Below are 13,845 nucleotides of genomic sequence, written 5' to 3'. Positions count from 1 at the left end.
ACCACCTTGTCTCATGGGATCTTGGGGGAAAATCAACGCAATTGCCAATTTTCTCTCAGTCATCTTTATTTTTCACGTAGAATTCTCTTTTTGGCTAGAATAAAAAAAAATGGCTATTTGTAGATGTGCTGATCTCGGTTACGGCTTTAATCATTCTTATGATGGAGTACTCTGAATACGCAGACATAAGAATATGTAGGCAGAACGAAAAATATCTAGAAGGAAGTCTTTGATTCAATAGGCTGAATTGCTCCACAGGCAACATTTATACGAGTATGGGTAAATATTAAAAAAAAATTCAACGTACCAGATTCAACGTACCAGAGAATCCTACTGTAGAGTTTCAAGCTCCAACCTACAAAAATAAACGAATTTTGTTTATTTTCTGTCTATATCTATGTTTCTGAAACATAGATATAGACAGAAACATCAAAAAGGAACGAATTTTATTTTTTGTAGAAGGAAGATTACGGATATGTCTTTATTTGTTTTTTGTTTCCCCAGGGGTGATCGTATCAAACCAATCGTCCTCGAAGATCAGGAGAGGGGTAATCCAAAGGGATTATTCAAAGTTCTAGTGCCTTTTTAAGTGACCAAAAAGATTAGATCGCAACTATCTCCCCTCCCGCTCCCACTATTTCCCCAAAGTCATCTGATCAAAATTTTGATATATCTATTAGATAGATGCACTAGATATATATATATATATATAGTATATATATATATATATATATATATATATATATATATATATATATATATATATATATATATATATATATATAGATAGATAGATAGATAGATAGATAGATAGATAGATTGATAGATGGATAGATGGATAGATAGATAGATAAATAGATAGATAGATAGATAGATAGATAGATAGATAGATAGATAGATAGATAGATAGATAGATAGATAGATGGATAGATAGATAGATGGATAGATAGATAGATGGATAGATAGATAAATAGATAAATAGATATATATATACATATATATATACACACACACACACACACACACACAGACATATATATATATATACAGCGAGCGAGCGAGCGAGCAGCAGCAGCAGCAGCAGCAGCAGCAGCAGCAGCAGCAGCAGCAGAGAGAGAGATATATATATATATATATATATAGCATATATATAGCATATATATAGATATATATATATATATATATATATATATATATATATATATATATATATATATATATATAGATGATGAGATAGATAGATAGATAGATAGATAGATAGATAGATAGATAGATAGATAGATAGATAGATAGATAGATAGATAGATAGATAGATAGATAGATAGATAGATAGATGGATAGAGAGATAGATAGATAGATAGATAGATAGATAGATAGATAGATAGATAGATTGATAGATAGATAGATAGATAGACAGATAGATAGATAGATAGATAGATAGATAGATAGATTGATAGATGGATAGATGGATAGATGGATAGATAGAAAGATAGATAAATAGATAAATTGATTATGTAGATAGATAGATTGTGTTTTTTCACATTAAAATGCAATAATAACACTACAATCAACAAATCCCTGCAAAGGTTCCATGGCCTAAAGAAGGGGCTATGTAGGAGGGTCCATTTGTGCAGCATAGTTAAAAGGTCAAATAACCGTGGTACTGGGGATGGCATGATCCCAACAGCCCTGGGGAAAAGGCTGTATGTTATGAAATTTGCCCAATATTTACGCATAGTATTTTTTTATTTGGGAAGCATAAAAATATTTTTGGAAGAAGGAGGGGGGGGGGTAATTTCTACGATGAGGATTTTCCTTGGGTAGGAGGTTTCCAGGAATGAGCTTTCAAGAAGAAATCTTACAATGGAGAATTAGCCAAAATTCCTATATGAAACTCTTTTTATTTGTGTTACTTTCTTTTTGGCGACTAAATTTTACACGTGGAGATGCTCGGGAAAGATGGTCCGGGGGAAATTTTCAAAGGGTTTTGAATCTAGGAAGTTTTCTGTGGGAGGGGATTTTCTGTGGGAGAAATTTTCCATAGGGGAATTTTTCTCTGGAAAAACTCTCTATGGGGAAGTCTTCCGTGGTAGAAACTTGCCAAATAGGGGAGTGAGATTTCCAGAAAAAATATTTCACGGAGGGGGTGGAGGCATTTCCGGCATGATTTAAAGAACGATTAGAGATCAAATGAAAACCTTGTCTTTTTTCAAATGAAAGTTGGCTAAGGAGAATTCTCCAGGCAAAATTTACAATATTTAAACCTTTTTTTGGGGGGGTTTAGGGGGGAAAAGGTACCTAGGTTAGGTTGATTACGTATTTAATATATACTATGCTTTAATCCCCACCCCCACCCCTTATGTGCAAATATATAGCCTAAATTTGTTTCTTAACTATTATATATTCATCCTATTTTATTTCATTTCATTAGCATTAACTAATCTTGACTCCATTCGTGTTTACCATATAATGCACAAGTACCAGGAAAGTTAGTTTCGAAAGTTAGTTAGAAGGGAAGTGTTGGCCCTAGGACACTGAGTAAATACCTGCTGTAATCCTGATTTAACTTACCCAAATCGACATAAATAGCGCCTCTGGAGCAATTCATCCCGTCAGATCAGCACTTCCTTCTAGACATTCCATTTTCATTCCATTCCCGCCTGTGCAAAGCACTCCAAATACTCCATAATACCAAGACCTATAATGAAATTTATATCCATAAAAAACTATGCTTTCATTAAATCTAAAAAGGAAGTTCTGATTCTAAAAAGGAAACCTATAATTATTTATTTTTTGTTAAATTAGCATTCTCTTTTGTTACTTTTCTCTTCAAGTTCTTTACAGTTTTCAAAACCGGTCAGGCTTTGCGACCGAGTTCCTTCAAGTTCAGGAAAAGGCGCGTGGCTTTTCCACCCAATAGCAATGGGCATATTATTTAGCCTTAGATTAGTTTTTAAGTGAGGCGCAATCCCCCCCACCTACCTAACAACGATGTCCCTCATATCACCACATAACCAAGAATACCTGTATTGAAGCTTTTGCCACTTATTTGGCAACTGCGTTTGCTGCATCACAGCGCAATTAGTTGTACAGATTGTCGTTCAATTCCAAATCCTTTTGAACCTAAAGTCAAATGTTTTAATGAGGCCCAGCCTTAGGCACAGAGAAGGGAGAGGCTCAGCCCCCAACTGCCAATCTTTTGAGTTTTGATCATAATTGTCATCATAAACAATTTTATATTGTTTACAAATTATTTTTTAAGAAAGCCACCCCGAGCCCCTCACCCAATAAAACAGATTTGTCTATAAAAAAAAATATACTCACCTATATTTATTTTTTTGTTTTTTCATAATATTTTTTCAATAATTTGTAATTTACTAATATTTTCTTTTTTTAATAAAGCCACTCCATACCACTCTCCAATGAATGATTTTCTTTTATAAAAAAACTACACCCCCCGAAATATCTAATTATGTTTTCACTATAACTTTTTCAACAATTTTCATATTGTTCATATTTTATTTTTTTAATAAAGCCACCCCTAGCCCCGCCCCCAAAAAACAAGATTTTTATATGCAAAAAAATAGACTCTCCGAAATGTCTTTTTTTGTGTTTTCATAATAATGTTTCCATAATTTGTAATTTGCTAATATGTTCTTTTTTTAAGAAAGCCACTCCATACCACTTCCCAATAAAAGCTTTTTCTATAAAAAAAACTACACCCCCCGAAATATCCCATGGTGATTTCGTTACAGCTTTTTCAATAATTTGCATATTGTTCACATTTCCTTTTTTTAAGAAAGTCAACCCATACCCCTCACCTAACAAAAAAGATTTTTGCAAGATTTTGCATAATTCTCCTCTCGAAATTATTGCAGTCCTCCCTGTTTTCAGGTATTATGGAATGAGATATTTACAAATGAAATACAACAAAAATTATTTATAGACATTGCTAGCGTTGATGCTAAGATAATTACTATTGCTTTAATTTATTTTGACGACGCCGCTAAAAAGTCAAAGACCGAGCGTAAGGTCAGTCGAGTAACGTACGACCGCGAGCGGTACCATTGTGATGTTCAATAATGTTGAAACGGATAAGGACGACCAGCTAAAAACAAGCGGTAAATAAACTCATAGAATCATTATTTCGCTTATACTGCTACTCGTACGCGAAAATTTAATCAAGGGGCTGAAATTCCAGCGGTGCCTAAGCGAATGAAGCAATTTAAGAGACCTCAAAGAATAACCAAACTTCTTAGCATTGAATATAAAACTATTTAATCATAATTATTTTTTTCTCTTTTTCCTGCTAACAGAACAATAAGAGTAAAAGACATACCAAGGCAAATTTGCATGAGAATCAAATTAAAAAAATAAAAATAAAAAAATTGAGAGTAGGCCTAGTTATCATTCCTAGTAGGCCATAGTCAAGTTTACCATACATCCTGTGTTCCTGAAGCTAACGTCGACAATGTAAAGCTAAACAAGGCAGTTCATTGTCCCTTTTTCTCAGGGATCAGATTATTCATATACTATCTAGTAACGTTCTACATCAAGGTTGTATCCAGGGGGGTTAGGGAGTTCGACCCCCCCCCCTGAAATGTTTGTCCGACTCGTAAAAAATGTAGCCAGAATGAATATAAAAAATTGAATGTGTTTCTTAATTTTTTTAACGTCTCCCTCCAATTTTTTTGGACACCTCCCCCCCCCAAAAAAATAAGACCCTGTTCTACATAGTATAGTTTAGGGCCTCTTCTTCAAAATATATAGAAGAAAACAATTATTGGTTTCTCGTTGCAATATCCCTTTTTTGAGGGATTGAACAATAAAAGATTCAAAAAATTACAACGTGCACTCTAAAAATTGGGCTAACATTTGGTATATATGGTAGTCTATATATGTATATAGTATATATATACTATATATATACATATATATATATATATATATATATATATATATATATATATATATATATATATATATATATATATATATATATATATATATATATATATATATATATATATATACTACTACTGCTAACAACTCATGGCAGCACCAAACTGCCTGAGGCCAACACAGCTACGCACGCTCCTCCTCCACCCCAATCTATTCAAAGCCTCCCTTTTACACCCGCCCACGAAGTTCCCATTTCCTTTAAATCTTTCTTTATGAAGTCCTCCCGCCTCACTCGATGACGACCTGATGTTCGTGTAACCCTTGAGGGTTCGCCGAAAAGAACAATCTTCGGCACTCTGTCATCCTTCATCCGCACAATAGGCCCTATCCACCTCACCCATTCTGTCATTATAGACCTAGAAAGCAGGATTGAACCACATTTTTTGTATAGCCTATTGTTTGAAATACGGTCAGTCAGCCGGGTACCCAGAACAATCCTTAAGCAATTTCTCTGGAAAATATCTAGCAAATCTTCATCCGCTTTTTGGAGCGTCCATGCTTCAGAGCCATATTTGACCACTGTCATCACTGTAGCTTCTAAGATTCTAATCTTGGTTTGTAGACTTATCTTCCTATTCTTCCAGACTTTTTTTATCTGTTAAAAAACACCCTGAGCCTTGGCTATTCTATTTTCAACATCTTCACTGCTCCCACCATCTTTACTAATAATACTACCAAGGTAAGTGAAGCTGCCCACCTGATCAATCTTTTCATTACCCAACGTCATCTTTTCATCTTCACTTGTTCCTAGCCTTATTGACTTAGTCTTCCTAACATTAATTTTCAAACCAATACTAGCACCCTGAACTTGCAAAACCTCTAAAACTTCATTCATTTTGCTCACACTTTCATCTAGGATGCTTAAATCATCAGCATAATCTAAGTCCAGGAGACATTTTCCTCCCCATTTGATTCCGTGGTCTCCCATTGCCTTTCCTGTGCTCCTTAAGACAAAGTCCCGGAAAATGATCCATATACAGGGGGATAGAACACAACCCTGATTAACTCCTGATTTCATGCAAAACCACCTACTAACCTCATTTTCTACCTTAGCCGCAGAAGTGATATTCTAGTGCATAGCACTAATCACTTTAATGTATTTGTCCGGCTTACCATACAAGGATAAAATCTTTACTAAAGCTCCTCTCTCAGCAGAATTGAACGCTTTCTCATAATCTATAAGACTGAGGACCAAAGGTGCTTGAAAACCTAGGCACTTCTCAATTATTAACCTAAGAGTGAAAATTTGGTCAACATATCATCTACCTTTTCTAAAACCGCACTGCTCTTCTGTTAAAACTTTGTCTACGGCATCTCTCAGTCTAAAATGTATCATATTAGTCGTATTAAGTAATTTGCTACCTACAGAGACCAGACTAATGCCAAGATAATTACCACACTCACTTTTATTATTTTTCCTATACAGTGGTTTAATTAAGGTTTTCCTAAAGTCGCTAGGTACTTCCCATTTTTCAAAAATCATATTCATAATCTTCAATAACTTATTTCTAACCTCAGAGCCACCATATTTAAGAAACTCATTTACTACCCTATCAGCACCTGGAGCCTTATTATTCTTTAATCCTGTTAGTACTGTTGCTAATTCCTCCTCACAAAACAAATCTTCCTTCACATCCAATGTATCACAAACTTTTCTATTTTCCTCTATATTTTTTCCTGCAACTCTATCTCGGTTAAGCAAATTCTCAAAATGTTCGGCCCATCTCTCTTTAGCTTTTTCCTTATCGCTAATTGCCACCCCATTCCTATCTTTAACTGGGACAAGTCCGGATTGACTACTACCTCTCAATTTGTTAACGTGCCAGTACAATACTTTACTATTATGCCGTCTGGCTGCACCTTCCAAGTCTTTGGCAATTTTATCCATGGCTTCCACTTCACACCTCTTTAATTCATGTTTCAATACTTTCTCCACTTTCTTTACATTTCTTTTGTTTTCATGCGATCTATCACTCAGATAATTCTTGTACAAGTCCTTTCTCCTGTCTATTAAAGATAAAGCTTTTTCAATAATATTCTTAGCTGCAGTTCTAGCTTTCTTCCCTAATACACCTTCAGCAACTTCACAAGTTATTTTTCTAAAATTATTCCAACCATCTTCCACATTATCAAATTTTAAACTCTCAAGTTTAGTATTCAACTGTTCCTGGAAAGTTTCTCTCAAATTCTCATCCTGGAGTCTACTAACATCATAACTTCCCGGGAGGTAATTACTCTTCCGATATTTCAGCTTTAAATTAACCCTTGACACTACTAGATGGTGATCTTTACTTTTAACATCAATAACAGCACTCCTATATACCCTAGTATCTTGTATTGATCCTTCCAGTCTTCGGTTTACTAAAACATAATCAATAAGGTTTGCTGTCTTACCATCACGTGAATACCATGTTAGCTTATGAGCCATTTTATGACCAAACACCGTATTGGTTATAACTAGATTGTTATCAAACAGTTCGTGGTAACGAACTGTAAGTAAGGAGCGACCCGGCTCAATGGTAACCGAAACTCTAAAAAACGGGATTTTGATATCAATAGATACATCAAAAGAATCAGATTTTAATTCTGATTTCAAATATATAATTTTCATTAAGTTTAATCTTACCCATCAAAAGTTACGTGCCTGAGAAAATTTGGCTGATTTTCGAAAAAAGGGGGAAAGACCCCCTAACCGTTATAGAACCTTAATGAAAATCACACCATCATATTCAGCTTATCAGTGACCTTGAAGGCAGTTGTTCCAAACTCTTATAAACAAAAATGTGTAATTTTAAATTTTTTGCCGGAATAAAAATCCCGGATGCGGTGTTAGGTTTGCGGGTTGGTTGTTGTTTTTTTTTTTTTTTTTTTCCCAGGGGTTTTCGTATTGTACCCTTGGTCCGAGAATATAGTGGGAGGGCTCATTTGTACGGAAATTAAAATTTATAGTGCCCTTTTTAAGTGACAAAAAAAAATGGAGGGCAACTAGGCCCCCTCCCACGCTCATTTTTTTCCCAAAGTCACCCGGTCAAAATTTTGAGATAGCCATTTTGTTCAGCATGGTCGAAAATATGATAAAAATGTCTTTTAGGATGACTTGATCCCCCAAAGTCCCCAGGGGGAGGGCTGAAAGTTATGAACTTTACTCAATGTTAACATTTAGTATTGGTTATTGGGAAGTATACAGACTTTTTCAGAGGAGATTTTTTCTGGTAGGTGGGGGACGGAGAGGGTGGGGGGCTATATGGAAGGATCTTTCCATGAAGGCCGAGTACAGGGGGGAAGGGACATTGCTATGACGGGGGCGCCGGATTTCCCAGCATTATTAAAGAGAAAGATCAGGAATTAAATAAAAAAAAACAAGTTTTTCAACTGATCAACTGATTGTGATTAAGAGGTCATTTTTAAAGAACTGGAAAAAAAAATTCGAACTATAGTTTAAAGAGCAGGGTATTGACTAGGAGGCGAACCCCCTAATATACGTGTTAAAAATTTATGAATATAGAAGTTCGTTACGTAAGTTAATTCTAAGTTACGTATATTTATTACTAATAAAAACGTTCGTAAATAAAATTAAACAAGTTTCGAGAAAGCCATTTAACCAAATATAATATGCAAATTTTGTTTTAATTATTCATGTACGGTGAGCCAAAATCAAAACCTGCATTAATTCGAAAACGTTCAAAAATTAAATAAAAAAAAAAGTTTTTTTTTTAATTGAGAGTAAGAACCGACATTAAAACTTAAAACGAACAGAAATTATTCCGTTTATGAAGGGGGCTGTCCCCTCCTCAACGCCTCGCTCTTTACGCTAAAGTTTGACTTTCTCAAAACTTTAGCGTAAAGAGCGAGGCGTTGAGGAGGGGACAGCCCCCTTCATATACGGAATAATTTCTGTTCGTTTTAAGTTTTAACGTCGTTCCTTACTTTCAGTTAAAAAAACTTGTTTTTTTTATTTAATACGTACAAAATTGCAAAAGTCTGTATCCATTACTGTTTTCTTTTCCTACACCAAATTTACCTAAGCTGAGATACCATCAATCCTTATTTCTACCAGCCTGGGTGTTAAAATCTACCAGCAATAAAATCATATTTCTACCAGGGACCATGTCTATTTTCTCTTGTAACTCTAAATAAAATTCATCTGAGTCACTAGTATCTCCGTCAGTCTGTTCTACGGGGGCGTATACTACTATAACTGATACCCTGAACTTTCTAGTCATAAAATGAGCAATTAGTATTCTATTATTAACACCTTCCCAGCCTAAACAAGACTTAGCAGCTTCCTTATTCATCATGAGCCCTACTCCCTGTCTATGTAACCCATCCTTCCTGCCTGAGTAAACAAATTCTATATCACCTAATTTCATGCTTCCTACCCCTGGGATATGAGTTTCTGGAACTCCTAATAAATCCAGTTCGAATCGTCTGAATTCGTCAGCCAAAATGTCGATACGATAGTCATTTTTTAATGTCGTAACATTCCAAGTTCCAATTTTCATGTTCTTTAAATCATTGAAATTTTTTTCGCCTCAGGAAAAGCAATGATCCCGGATACCAGTGCAGGACGGGGATCACATATCTTCTCGAGTCTACACCGAAGTACTTAAGCCGGCTTAGGACTGGACAGCAAGAAGTCCCTGGGACCTCCATGAATGGAGGTTTTGTGCAATCCTGGGCCCATCTTGGTCACAACTTGGTTTTCAGCACTTGGTGATGCTCTTCTATCAACAAGAGTCGAAATTCTGCACAGACAATCTTAAGCCTATTACCTACGACTCATTATATATTCATGCCTACAAATATTATGCTACTACGGGGAGGCAACCCGTAATAGATAAATTAGCTAGGAAGAGGTTTTTCAGCCCAAAGACGCCCATCAAAACATACCAATCCCAGAAGAATTGTCCATTAGTCAGAATCCCGTGCGAATGCTGTGTCGTTTACTAGGCTATAATTTCCTCGAGGGGCGCCACTCCTCAAGTCGGAATAGAGTTGACCGCAAGGTCCCCAGTCTTGAAGGTACCCCGAAAAGGTCGAGGCAGCTCTTTGCAGAGGCCGTTGTCCATAGATCTGGATCTTACGCCCTGCCACAGTTGTCCTCCTATAGAGGATCCTCCCGCGATGGTGTTCTGCATCACCATGCAATTTAACCCATTGCTGGGAGAAGGTTTGCAACTCATGGAACTTGTGGACAAACCAGTGGGCCCTTTTGAGTGTACATTTGAGGGGCCTTCCTCCTCCTCCGCCTGTATTTATGACCCCGGGCAAGGGTGCCCCATATTCTATTATGGATCCCCAGGGACAAGGTCCCCCCCTTGGTCCGTGCCTCCTATGGAGACACCCTACATATCTGTAGAGCGTTCCCCTATTGCCACCTGAGGACACACTGAATGGCCTGGGGGAGGCCAGATAAACGGATCACTTTTGTTTTGCAAAGGCCTTAGCTCAGTGACAAATTTAACCTACTACTTATAAATATACATAACTCACTGACTAGGCCTATATAAGTTATATACAGAAATATATAACTCAGTGACATATTTAACCTACTACTTATAAATATGTGTAACTCACAGACTAGGCCTATATAAGTTATATACAGGAATATATAACTGAGTGACATATTTAGCCTACTACTTATAAATAGGTGTAACTCACTGACTAGGCATATAAGTTATATACAGAAATATATAACTCAGTGACATATTTAGCCTACTACTTAAAATATGTGTAACTCACTGACTAGGCCTATATAAGTTATATACAGAAATATATAACTCAGTGACAAATTTAGCCTACTACTTATAAACATGTGTAACTCACTGACTAGCGCTATCTAAGTTATATACAAAAATATATAACTGAGTGACATATTTAGCCTACTACTTATAAATATGTGTAACTCACTGACTAGGCCTATATAAGTTATATACAGAAATATATAACTGAGTGACATATTTAGCCTACTACTTATAAATATATATATATATATATATATATATATATATATATATATATATATATATATATATATATATATATATATATATATATATATATATATATATATATATATATATATATATATATATATATATATATATATATATATATATATATATATATATATATATATATATATATATATATATACTATAAGTATATATATATAAGTATATATTTATAAGTATATATATACTTAGATACTATATATATACTATCTTTATATGTGAGGAATAATTGTATAAGTAGATATATATATATTCTATTTCTCGAAAGCGGCCTCATGTTATTTCGGGAAACTTGGTATCTTGCATTGGTGCATAAAAAATGATCTAGATAGGTCAGAAGTCTGAGAAAAATCGTTAAGGTGAAGAATACCCTTCCATATAATTTGGTGTATAAAGATAGTCCAATTTTAACATATAAATTTTCAAAAACGATTGGTCAAATGATTTTTAACTATAATTCAATGCTTAAAAAACTTAACAGGGAGAGTACTTTGAAACAATTTTGTAGTTGCGAGCAAATTTTACCGTATAGAAATCAGACCTAAGAACATTTTGTAACGGAGGATTTGTCCATTCTAAAGCGTCTTGACCCAGAAAACATGATGAAAATTAGAGCTAAACTTTGTCGTTGTAATCTGATAAGGCCAGAAGATATCTTTAGGGGATTAAAGAATGATTTAAACTTATTTATTGATAAATGGTGCAAGAAGGAGAAAATAACTAAAGACAGATTTCAGAATTGGATAAATTTGATTTTGACTAGTGTACGAAATAGCATGTATAGAATTAATCCAACAAATTCTGAGAAAAATTCAATATTTTATAATTCCAATATGAAACAAGCAATTTCTAATATACAGAATGAATTTATAATTGTACCAGTACCAATTGATAAAGATAGCAATAATTTTGCCATAATTTGTCAGAAGCTCTATTGTGATATTTTATCAAAAGAGTTACAAACAACAAATACATACGAAAAGGCTCATATAGATGAGAATAGTTTAATTAAAAATATAGAAGAAACAATTCAATATTAAAATTAATGATAATGATAAAACGTTTCCTTTCTTATATTGGACGGTAAAATTTCATAAATATCCACCAAAACCACGTTTTATTGCTGGGGCAGCGAGGTGTCCAACCAGAATTGCGACAACTGGCCTAACTTTAATTTTTGGAGAAATTAGAAATAAATTTAAAGCATATTGCTCCGGAATTAAAAAATTTTCTAACTTTAACCCATATTGGAGCGTTAATAACTCGTTACAAGTGATAGATTCTTTAGTGAATGTTTCTGCTAAAAGAGTCGAGTAAATTTATTTTACAAATCTGTATAAAAAACTTTACCTTAATTTAGCATTCTAAAAAATGAAAATTGTCATTAATAAATATTTTCTTATGTATAATATAGGATTTTTGAAAATTGATACTTTTAATAAAAAAGCCCGATGGACGAATTTTTTTTAGAATTACTATTGATTCAAGATGTTATAGCTTGGATATGGTATGTGATTTATTGGAATTTGTTCTATTTAATACTTTATAAGATTTAATGGGAATTTATGTAAACAAACTGTTGGCATTCCTATGGGTGGGAATGCGAGTCCATTCATAGCGGACCTGTTTTAAGTCAATTTGAATACGAATATATGATAAATAAAAATAGCCAAAGTAATGTAAAATATAATCTTTCAAATAATAAAAGATATCTGGACGATCTCTTAGTAAGAAATTTTGCAGAGTTTATGGAGATTTCATAAAATATTTATCAACAAGAGTTAATTCTGGAGCCTAGCTATGTGACAGGACACTCTGACGATTTCTTAGATTTAAATATTAAAATTTAAGATAATAATAAACTAGTTTTTAAAATATATAATAAAACAGATAATTTTAATTTTGACGCAATTAATTTTCCATTCCTTGAAAGTAATATACATTCAAATCTTACTTATTCAGCTTATTATTCCCAATTATTTAGGTATGCAAAAATATGCAGTAATTACACAGATTTTAAAAATAGACGTAAAAATCTGAGCGAAAAACTGATCTTAAGAGGGTTTTCTGCCAAAAAAATTAGTTGGCAATTCAAATATTTAGTTTTATGCATCATGAACTTTTAGGTAAATATACAAAAAATTATAAAGAAATACTGAATGATATTTTAATATAATTTCTCTTTCGCTTTTCTTTTTTCGAATTTTGAATTTGTAGACTGTTTTCAAACAAGCTTGAGGATCTTTAAATCTGTAATTGGTTCCGGATACCAATAAAAGACACATCTGGACCAGTCTTCATTTGTTCCAGAATAGTCTTAGCTCAGTGACCTCTGGGATTTTATTAAGGAAACAATGAAACACTTTTTGTATGTGATTTTTAATAGCTTTACTAGTATGCCAGTAGTTCACAAGTTTTACCTGACATAGGGATACCATATAGATCTTATGGTAGAGGCTCCACTGTGCCAGGTAAAGAAAGTAAAGCCTCGAAACCCGTTAAGGCAGGTGGTATTTCTTCTGATGAGCCCTAATGGAAGGTTCTACTTGGAAATATTTCGCTAGATTTAAGGTGCTTTTGCTTGTAAATTTACAACGACTTACATTTATTGATGACGACTTTGCATGGATTTGGACATTTCTATTGGGTTGATGGTTCGGTTATACTTTTTGGTCCTAGGTAGTTGGATAGATGAGTAAGGTAAAAACCTCGTTCAAGTGCACATTTGTCTCAATTGCTGGATTAGGACGACAGTTTTTTTTTTTTTTTTTTTTTTTTTTGCCAAGTAATTACCTCTTAAACATAATATACATATATATATATATATATATATATATATATATATATATATATATATATATATATATAT

The sequence above is a fragment of the Artemia sp. Qi Xiang Cuo genome, chromosome 14 (genome assembly GCF_049724085.1).
Source record: "Artemia sp. Qi Xiang Cuo chromosome 14, ASM4972408v1, whole genome shotgun sequence".
NCBI classification, from domain to species: Eukaryota; Metazoa; Arthropoda; class Branchiopoda; order Anostraca; family Artemiidae; genus Artemia; species Artemia sp. Qi Xiang Cuo.
The sequence above is the reverse complement of the archived record's forward strand: the minus strand, read 5'-3'. Positions refer to the sequence as shown.